The 10950-nt window shown below is 45.9% G+C and overlaps 1 long non-coding RNA gene across 1 annotated transcript; it reads left to right on the top strand.

Annotated features, from left to right (window-relative positions):
• The first annotated feature begins 356 nt into the window (after positions 1-356).
• On the top strand, positions 357-4173 carry LOC135387432 (uncharacterized). Its single transcript, XR_010421109.1, has 2 exons — positions 357-418; positions 4030-4173. It is a non-coding gene; the product is annotated as an uncharacterized LOC135387432 (long non-coding RNA).
• The last annotated feature ends 6777 nt before the right edge of the window (positions 4174-10950 follow it).

Below are 10950 nucleotides of genomic sequence, written 5' to 3'. Positions count from 1 at the left end.
GATAGTATGAAGTCGGAAAAATATGGATATTGTTCCATCCTTACTGCCTACAATAACTTTCTCATTCTTTCCGTCACATATTTCTATGAAGCCGACTGGGGACGCACAATATCACGTAGGCGGCATCCCTTTGCCCGCTTGCACGAACGTTGAAGAGATTCCTCAGTGCTGTCCCCCGCAGATTCTCTAAGTGCTGAGGGCACGCGCTACAGTCAGGAACGTTGCTCGTGCGTATACTGGGAAGGCTTCACTGAGGACGACCCTGAGGAATTTCCTCAACGAGCTGTGATAATGACAGCACCAGCACTATCCTTCGGTGGGTTAAGGCTATAAGGAAGAAGAAGTCATTGTATACCCTGTGGTGCTGTCATGGCCGGTGCACCCATTCGACCGGTGGTCCCTGAGGCTGCTCCCATAGGTGAGCCCTTAGGAGAAATTGCTGGAAGAGGGCTTCTGGGTGCACCTATCATTGTGTTGGAAAGAGAGAAGGCTCCCGAAGTATCCGACTTCTTCATAGTCCAATGCTTCTGGAACTTTCTGTACTTCACCTTCGGAGTTGTTTGTGGAGTTGTGTGTACGATAGCTGTCATGTATTACCTCGGGGTTAAGTGCGTTCTTGTAACGGGAGTCACGAATGAAACATCTTCCACTGCCACGAGTGATGAACTGAAATACGTAATGGATGCCGAAGGCGACATGTCCTTGACGCTCAAAACAGATAGCAACACGGACGACGGTTCCAGTGGTGATGCTTAGCTTGAAGTTGGTGTGACTGGTGTTGTCTGTAGCTGAACTGAACTATGCACAAGTGAGAAATTGCACAGTGAGGGTACATGAGCTGAGTAGAAAACCGTACGTGAAATAAATTCCTTTTCGACATGATTCTGTTCCTATTGGGAAAGAGGAAGCAGTGGTTTATCCAGAATCGAGAGCACGGGAGGTGGATGTTGCAAAAAATGGGGTGAAACGTCATTGTCTTTGTTGTACTTGGAGATAAGTCATCTCTTTCATGACAACTCTGCCCACAATTCTAAGGGCGTCTGTGATTGGCATAAGCGAGCACATGGGGTCACAACATAGCGCTTACTTGCTTCGAACTGTTGCTTTTGTACGTACTGATCGTGATGCGATAACACAAGTAGTATAGTGGGGAGCGCTATATGGCAGTTTTTTCTAATCCAATAGTAGCCAATTCTAATCCAACTCGAGCAAATTCTAACCGAAGCACAAACCAGTTCTCTGATGGTGCCATCTGAAAGCCATCTGATGGTGACCCATTTTGGTTGATAGGCCCCCTTTTGACCCAACCCCATTCATGCTGATTGGTTCGAGCTCTGATTGTTGATGCCACTTTGATTGACGAGCCCCTTTTGGCCCCACCCCTTCACACTGATTGATCCCAGCCTATTCAATTAGGCCCACCCCTTCATGCTGATTTGTCCGTTCTAAGTCTACTGATTGCTGATCGGCTGGCATAGCTCAGGCCTGCTTTATGCTAATTAGCTGGCTTGACTCTACCCTATTAATGTTGATTGGTCCATTCCAGGCCTACACTCTTAAAAATGAACTTCACCACAAAGCACGCTCCTAGCCAACCATCACCCCGAATGACAACGTTCTCGCCTTACATTTGTTGAAAACGGGAGGAGGAGCCTATTTTGTGCAGTGCATAACCATTAGGCACAACAACAAAACCAAATACACCACACAAACCACATAATAGGCTCCTCCTCCCGTTTTCAGCAAATCAGGGGCGCGAACGTTGTCATTCGGGATGATGGTTGGCTAGGAGCGTGCTATGTGGTGAAGTTCATTTCTAAGAGTGTACTGATCGCTGGTTGAAGTCCAACCCTTTCACTAGCTGCACTCACTTCACGCTCATTGGTCCAAGCCTCATGATTGGCTCTTCCTCTTCACACTGATTGATCTGTTTCACTCATAGCTCTGCCTCCCTCACGTTGATTGGTCCATTCTAAGCGTACTAAGCTTGCAACTGCTTATTGGTTCATAATCTGGCTAAACGTCCACTCATTGATCACTTATACACTCTTAAAAATGAACTTCACCACATAGCATGCTCCTATCCAACCATCATTCCGAATGACGACGTTCTCACCCCTGATTTGTTGAAAACAAGAGGCGGAGCCTATGTTATACTCATTACAGCATAATGGCTACAAACCGGGCTCTACCTCTCCTTCATAGGCTGGTAGACTCCAACTGCTATTGGTCCATACTTCTAACTGCACGTTACTTATTGGTCACTTCCACTTTCTATATTCCTAATCTCCCTCTCAACTGCATTATTGGTTCATAATTATAGCTAGACAGCTAATCATTGGTCTCGTTTATAAGCCATTTCACGCCTCTTTTTAATGTGACCCACATAAATTTTCATCTCGGCGGCGTTAAAAGGTAAATCCATACACCACTAAAACAGTTGCTAAACAATATAATACACGAATGAAAACTCCTCAGGTGGAGTATCTTACATCAATGTGTTCAATGTTAGCACTGTTCCCCCAAAGTCTGCCCAGGACGCATACTAATTCTTGGTCTCCCACTTCTTCCTGCTGTGTGCTGTTCTCTCTCCACCTGTCACACGCACACTCTAAAAATGGAGCTTCACCGCATAGCATGCTGTGCACCAACCATTGCCACGAATGATAGGGTTATCTCCTCTGATTCGAGGAGAGAGGGGGCGTACACCTTTTTGTTGCAATTTGGATATATGGTAATTGCCACAAAGAGGCGTACGCCTCCGTCTCTCCTCGAATAAAAAGAGGTAACCCTATCATTCGCGGCAATGGGTGGCACACAGCGTGCTATACGCTGAAGTTCTGTTTTTAGAGTGCACTATCCATCTCCATAGAACCGATGTAAGGTTGGCTTCACACAGTTGCGCGCATGCGTTAGGTGAAGCCCACATCTGGGGACGATATCTTCTGCATGTATACTACGAAATCAAGCAAGGAAACTCAATTCTATTTGTGATTCTCGATGCTATGCAGTGAAGCGTAAGAGTGTTTTTGTCACAGATAGTGTGTTTTACACTTCGATGCCTCAATGGACAAATTATTTCAGTGTTTATTGATTAATGATTAGAGTGATAAAGAAAACCATGTGGTGCTATGCAGTGAAGCTTATGCTCGTTTTTGTCACTGATAGTGCACTCTGACACCCCAGTGGTAAAATGATTTAGTTGTTTGATAAGGAGAATGATCAAGAAAACCCATAGTGGTTCAAACAATTTCTCCACTAGCTCCACACATGTTCAATCAAGAAAAATTTACTGATCCCAAGCTGAGCAGAAAGAAACGAAATTTCAGGTCGTCTTCAGAGTTATCACATAAGAATCGATTCTGTATGTGTGCACCATATCTACTGTGCATATATATTCCATGTGACTCATGTCTTTTCACTCTGATCCGCACACCTCCCTTCTAAAAAAGAAAGTGCACACTAGCAGAACACTACTGAGGAGGAAGAAGCATAATAAAAAAATGTGAACGGCTGGTTTAAGGCAATCACACAGAATCAAATATACAAAGCTTGTCACCTTATGGATGAATCCACCTCAGGAAAAAAGAAAATGTGCTCACCATTGCGATTACAAGAATGACAGGCTTATGGCGATCGCACCACACAGAATCAACCCACCCAAACTTGTCACATTGGGGACTTGAGCACCATCCATATAGAGAGCAACTTTATACTGCATGCACTTTCAGAGATATCGAAACACGTCCACGTGTCCACGAATTCCCATTGCTTTCGTTTCGTTCCAACATATCGTAGCCTAATCACTAGGAAGCATATGTTATCAGTGAGAATAGTTGAAAATAGTTGGTAGTCATATTTTAATTAATTATATGCGGACGTTTTGACCAAATACTTCCTGTGAAGTTTGACGTCACGTACCATTATAACTAAAATGTGGATAAATATGCACTAAAGACTCCAGCATGCATGTAACTATGCACTGAAAATATGCGAAATATGCGGTAAAAACCCTCAATATTGTTACAGGCCGAAGAACAGAAGATCAACATTCAAGATCAAGTATCTGAATCCCCCAAATCCTCGCAAACGTTTCCCTCTTCTACGTCGATCGCCAACGCCATAACACACTCCCCCACCAGGGTGGACACCATTAAACGCATTGAGATTGCACATACGCCACAGCACAAGGTTCATGCCTGGGTTAGATGTGGTTTGAGCAGGCCGACATGTGCCGGAAACAGACTACGCCCTGAGGCATTCTGGGGTTTTTCACGCTTCAGAGGTCCAAGTTGGTGTTCGATGCTAAAGGGGCCAACGTAACGGGGTAATAGTTTCTGCCCCCCCCCCACGCTGTCTGAGTCGACGCTGCACAAGGACGATATCTCCAGTTTGAAACCTGGTCGCTGGGAATCCATCCTTCTCGACAAGAACTTGCTGAGAGTGGAGGATTACGGTACGGGCTCAGTCCCGCGCATCTCACAGTCGTGACTGGGAACCAGGGCCTAGCTCCTCGCGACGAAGGGACCAGGTAACACCGAGGGACGCTTCCTGCTGCCGCAGGGTAACGAATTCATGCAAGAGAAACCTGCGAAAAAATTGTGGTTACCACACACTCTGTAACATAACACATACGACCACGCAAACTTTCATCTTCTTGCATATCCTATGCGCTATACCGACGTAAACACTGCGGTCTGCCAATGGTTGTGCGTAGCTTCCGCCTTGGGGTGCTAGCGACGCTAGCGACGTGGAAACTGAAACAAACTCGTGTCGGGTAGCGCTCCTAGGCGGATGCTATGCTCAACAATCGCAAGACCGCCGTGTTAGCCATTAAGGATATCAATCACTTTCTTGAGGTTTCAAGAGAATGTCAACCTTCTTCCAGTTTGCTAGTCACGCTAGACTTTTCCCTCTCTGTATATCTCCCATGAAGATGGCATTGCTGCAGCTGAAAGGGCGTTTTCAAAATATTCTAATACCTCCTATGATCCGTGTGTCCTGTCCACGTTTCTGAACAATATTCTGAAAAATAACAACTTCGAATTCGACGGTAAGCACTACTTGCAAGTCAATGGTACGGCTATGGGTACAAAAATGGCACTTCACTATGCAAATTTTTTATGGGAGCTGTAGAGGGGGGAATTTCTGTCTAAGCGCGTAAAGAAGTCCACGCTTTACAAGCGGGTCCTCGACGACATCTTCATGGTGTGGCCACACTCAGGTGACCTAATCACATTTATCAACGACTTTAACCAAGCACACCCGGCCATTAAGTTCACCCATTCTTATTCTCCTTTAACTATTAACTTCTTAGACCTCCAAGCAAAGTTAACCAACGGCGTCTTGTCCACAAATATGCTCCGTAAACCTACGGACTCGCAACAGTATTAAACATTTAACAGTTGTCACCCGCGTCATACTAAACTTGCAATCCCTTACATACATCCAGGCACTCCGATACAGGCGCATCTGTTACATTGACGACGACCTGGACAGAAACCTAGCTGAACTTAATAAAACATTCATCAATCTTCAATTTCCACCTAATTTAGTTGACGACGCACTACACAAAGCCCGCAAAGCAGATCTCAAAGCCCTGAATTCCAAGACCACAAACGCATGATAGATAATAGTTCCGCAAACCTCATCTTAACGTTTAGCATAAATATTCCAAGCTATGTACTAAACCGTCACCACAGCATCCTTCTCCAATCGGAGCGCATGAGACAAATTTGCCCTCAGCCACCGCGGGTAACCTACAGGCGCGCACGCAACCTGCACGATAATTTAGTTAGCTCTAAGGTTAGCCAACCAGCGCATCCAGTTACCGGCTGCCCCCCTTGCGATGGTCGCAGGTGTCAAATACGCAAATTAATGCAAAGCACCCATGTACTTAAAAGCACTAGTTCAAATTTTTCCGTCAAAATGAATAATGACTTTGACTGTAATTCATCTAACGTCATTTGTGTCATTCAGTGCAACATGTGCCAAGCACAATACGTAGGTCTGATCAAAACATCATTTTGGATCAGATTCAACAACCACCGGTCTGATGGTTACAAAAAAGCCTAACCTCTCGGTCTCGCGTCATTTGAAACAGGCAGGCCATTCAATAAATGATGTGTCACTTTCATTCTCCAGTCAAATTTTAGCTCAGATCGGTGCAGGAAACAACGCGAATCTTATCTCATTTACAAATCCCAATCAACTATTAACGAAGATCTCGGAGCACTTTCAACTAAAAGGAATCTGGTGGCCTTGATGGGTATAGTTTCATTTTTTGCTTTCTCAGTTTTCGCTTTTTTTTTTCTTTTCAGCTAAGGCTTAAGCAGAGCTCACCCTGCGCTAACTCCCCAAGAATGACATCACCACCCGGACTTGACCTTGTGGAATATTCCCGAATGTGACTCACCTACGACCGACACGTGCCGTACTTGCACTGATTATGTAACCCCTTGTACACCTTTGTCCTGACGAAGACAATGCCACTGTTGAAACGTGGACCCCTTGCCCATTTTGCTTTATAATGTCCCCTATGTAATAAACTAGTGTTTGTAGCTTCCCTAAAATCAGTTTCCGCGTCTTTTTCTGCAACTTCTATATATATATAAATCTATATCTATTCTAATTCTATGTTTGTAACTCAAACGTCGCCATGCCAGTACTGTTTCGGCCTTGTTGGGCCTCATCAACAGTACGCAAGCAGGCAACGTTTGAGTGGATGGCGTCAGAAGGTCACGTAACAAGTGATTCCTCCCGTCAAGTTAGATAACTCACTCACTGAAAGCCCAGTGCAAAGCAGGGTGTCGAACCGAAACGTTTTTCGTTCCGGTTTTCGTTCCGGTTACATCATAAACGATCCGGTACCGGTTCTGCTCCGGAGCAAAAAAATAACGGTTCAAACCGGTTATTAACCGGTTTCGCTTCTGCTGGGAATATTCATACCCACAACAAAAAAATCAACGTTACAAAATGTAAACCCGTTTATTCCGCATACATGGTATTTAATATTAATAGACAGCAGTGAAATTGGTAGCTCCTGGTTCCTGTAGGTTACTGTCTGTTCAAATGGGCTTTCTCCTTTCTTGAAGCGCATGCTACAAACGGACTTGTTTGTCGTGATGTCATACGTAAAGTACAGGGTGTGTGCAGAAAAACGTGACCCGCATTTAGGCCCATAGCTTGTTGCCTATCTAACTAACGAACTTCCGGTGGCGCATGATGGCGCATTTATGCGTTCGAAATCTGCAGAAAAATTGTGGAAGCCATACTCAGCTTAAAAAATAAACGGGACAGCGGAAACGTCGGCTTCCGTGCATCAGAATAGGGCAACATGGTGGACAACAGGGTGTATGTGAAAGGGCAACATGGTGGACGTAGGAGAGATGTGTTCAAGTACCGCTAAGGGAGCTATCGGTGCATAAATCGAAACGATGTCCCACATTGGACGCTCATCGGCAGTACTCCTAGCGGTGCCTACACATAACTCTCCTGAGACCGAAATGCACTACCATGCACTGTCATGACCGCCCTATTCTAATGCATGGAAGCCCATGTTTTCGCGCTCTGTTTATTTTTTTACACTGAGTATGGCTTCCAGGATTTTTTTGTAGCTTTCGCACGCATAGATACACCGTCGTGCGCCACCGGAAGTTCCTCGGCTAAGTAGACAACGAGTTACATGTAAAAATGCGGGTCACGTTTTTCTACACACACCCTGTACTTTCTTGCTGGGTTGGAGCGATCGCGTCCCATCCGAATGTCTGTTGCTACTGTCTAGCCAGCAAGCACCACCGCACGAGTACGACGCAAATCGAGGAACACCTTCACTCACAAACGCGTTCGACGGCTCCGTATTTTCTTCGTGTCCTGTCCACAAAAGAGTTGCCACTTCGCACGGGCTTGCCCTCGCGTATACGTAAATGTATTCAACTTCGCTGCTCTCAAACAAGGGACGCGTTGCGCGACATTACCGATAAAGAAGCCATTATGCAGCCCCCTTGGACCGGGTCGGATTCACAAAAGGCTCGTACGACAAAACTTATCGTAAGCGCCCTCGTACGATAAACTTAGGACGAAATGCAGATTCACAAAGCGCGCGCGACGTAAGATTCTCGTCAGCTGCGAGACAATCCCACGAGAGCCCCCGAGCAGTCGTAAGCATAGCTGGGCGAACTCACTCATGAGGGCCCTCATGAGTGCCCCTCACCCTCACCTCACGCCTTTGAGGTGAGGGTGAGTGAGGGCAAGCCCGCGATCAGGCCATCCGTGAGTGCACTCGTGAGGTTCTTAACCCTCATGAGGTCATAGCTGTTCTCAAACAAGGGACGCATTGCGCGATATTACCGATAAAGAAGCCGTTATGCAGCCCTCTTGGGTCGCTGTTTAGTTGAGGAGAGTTTGGGGAGATCAAATTAAAACGAACACTACGGCACATTGCTAGAGAGTCACATGTACCTCTAAGTCTGTGTGAGTGCGCGAACGATAAACCATTACAAAGGGAGCCTAAGGGTCATAGTATACCGACATACATTCCACCGTAACCGTAACCCTCGTATAGTATCCGTGACATGACTTCAGAGCACACGACGTCTGTTTCATTCGCCTATCCGTAGTCCAAACCGGCGAAGTTTTTTCTTGGACCGAAAACCGTTAAATATATTTTTCGGTTTCCCTCCTGAGCGAAAAAAACGTATACGGTTTCGATTCCGTTCCGGTTCGCACCAAAATAGCGTTTTTTTTCGGTTTTCGGTTCCGGTTTTCGGTTCGCTCCGACACCCTGGTGCAAAGTCAGTGAAGTATACAAGGAAAAGAATAGCCGGAGCTCTTTGGCTGCACGTATAGCACATGTTTGTAACTCAAACGTCGCCATGCCAGTACTAGACAGCTGTTTCGGCCTGACGGGAGGAATCACGTGTTACGTGACCTTCTGACACCATCCACTCAAACGTTGCCTGCCTGCGTACTGCTGATGAGGCCCAACACGGCCGAAACAGCTGTCAGTACGGGCATGGCGACGTTTGAGTTACAAACATATGCTATACGTGCAGCCAAAGAGCTCCGGCTATTTTTTTCCTTGTATTCTAATTCTATGTATATATAAATCAAAATCTATAACTGATTATATATATATATATAAAGAGGGAAAAAAAAGCCATTAAAGAAATAAGTAAATGACGCTAGACGTGTTTGAAAACTTACAGGTTAAGATGGCTTCTATGACTGCACGTAGAGAAACAGATACTCATGGAACGATGCGACAGCACCAGAGGACACGTGTTTCGCCGTGTTTGCGGCTCGTCCCACCCTGGGTAGCTGCGCATCGTTCCGGATTGGCAAACCAGGGGTCACTCAGCGAGCGATATACACCTGGGAGGGTGACTGAGCACTCCTCAATGTATCTGTTTCTCTACGTGCAGTCATAGAAGCCATCTTAACCTGTAAGTTTGAATTTCAAACACGTCTAGCGCCATTTACTTATTTCTTTAATGGCTTTTTTCCCCTCTTTATACTTCACTAGTTTGCACTGTGGCATTGAGGAGTGCTCAGTCACCCTCCCGGGTGTATATCGCTCGCTGAGGGACCCCTGGTTTGCCAATCCGGAACGATGCGCAGCTACCCAGGGCTGACGAGCCGCAAACACGGCGAAACACGTGTCCTCTGGTGCTGCCGCATCGTTCCATGAGTATCTGTTTCTCTGCGTGCAGCCATAGAAGCCATGTTAATCTGTAAGTTTGAATTTCAAACACGTCTAGTATCATTTATTTGTTTCTTTAATGGCTTTTTTTCCTGCATTATAATTCACTGGCTTGCACTGTGGCATTGAGGAGTGCTCAGTCACCCTCCCAGGTGTATATCGCTCGCTGAGTGACCCTTGGTTTGCCAATTCGGAACGATGCGCAGCTACCCAGGGCTGACGAGCCGCAAACACAGCGAAACACGTGTCCTCTGGTGCTGCCGCATCGTTCCATGAGTATCTGTTTCTCTGCGTGCAGCCATAGAAGCCATGTTAATCTGTAAGTTTGAATTTCAAACACGTCTAGTATCATTTATTTGTTTCTTTAATGGCTTTTTTCCTGCATTATAATTCACTGACTTGCACTGTGGCATTGAGGAGTGCTCAGTCACCCTCCCAGGTGTATATCGCTCGCTGAGTGACCCCTGGTTTGCCAATTCGGAACGATGCGCAGCTACCCAGGGCTGACGAGCCGCAAACACGGCGAAACACGTGTCCTCTGGTGCTGCCGCATCGTTCCATGAGTATCTGTTTCTCTGCGTGCAGCCATAGAAGCCATGTTAATCTGTAAGTTTGAATTTCAAACACGTCTAGTATCATTTATTTGTTTCTTTAATGGCTTTTTTCCTGCATTATAATTCACTGGCTTGCACTGTGGCATTGAGGAGTGCTCAGTCACCCTCCCAGGTGTATATTGCTCGCTGAGTGACCCCTGGTTTGCCAAGTCGAAACGATGCGCAGCTACCCAGGGCTGACGAGCCGCAAACACGGCGAAACACGTGTCCTCTGGTGCTGCCGCATCGTTCCATGAGTATCTATACATATATATATATATATATATATATATATATATATATATATGTAATGCAGGGGGAAAAGGCAATTAAATAGAAAAGTAAATTACACTAGACGTGTTTGAAATTCAAAATCACAGATTAAGATGGCTTCCATGGCTGCACGCAGAGAAATGGATACTCATGAAACGATGCGACAGCACCAGAGGACACGTGTTTCGCCGTTGTGACGGTCCGGGTCTCAAAACGTTTTCCCACAGACAGACATCTCATCCAAAACACATTTTTGACCTTCTGTTTGTAGTAAACAGAAAGCGGTCTTTTTCAAAGGATGATTAGAGCCGATGCTGAACCCTCGAGCAATTGGGAGCTCTCCCATTGTACGGACCCCCTCCTTGGTGGGGTCGTAGAGCTGTA

This window comes from Ornithodoros turicata, chromosome 3 (genome assembly GCF_037126465.1).
Source record: "Ornithodoros turicata isolate Travis chromosome 3, ASM3712646v1, whole genome shotgun sequence".
Lineage (NCBI taxonomy): Eukaryota > Metazoa > Arthropoda > Arachnida > Ixodida > Argasidae > Ornithodoros > Ornithodoros turicata.
Note: the sequence above shows the minus strand (reverse complement) of the source record. Positions and strands in the feature narration are given on the sequence as shown.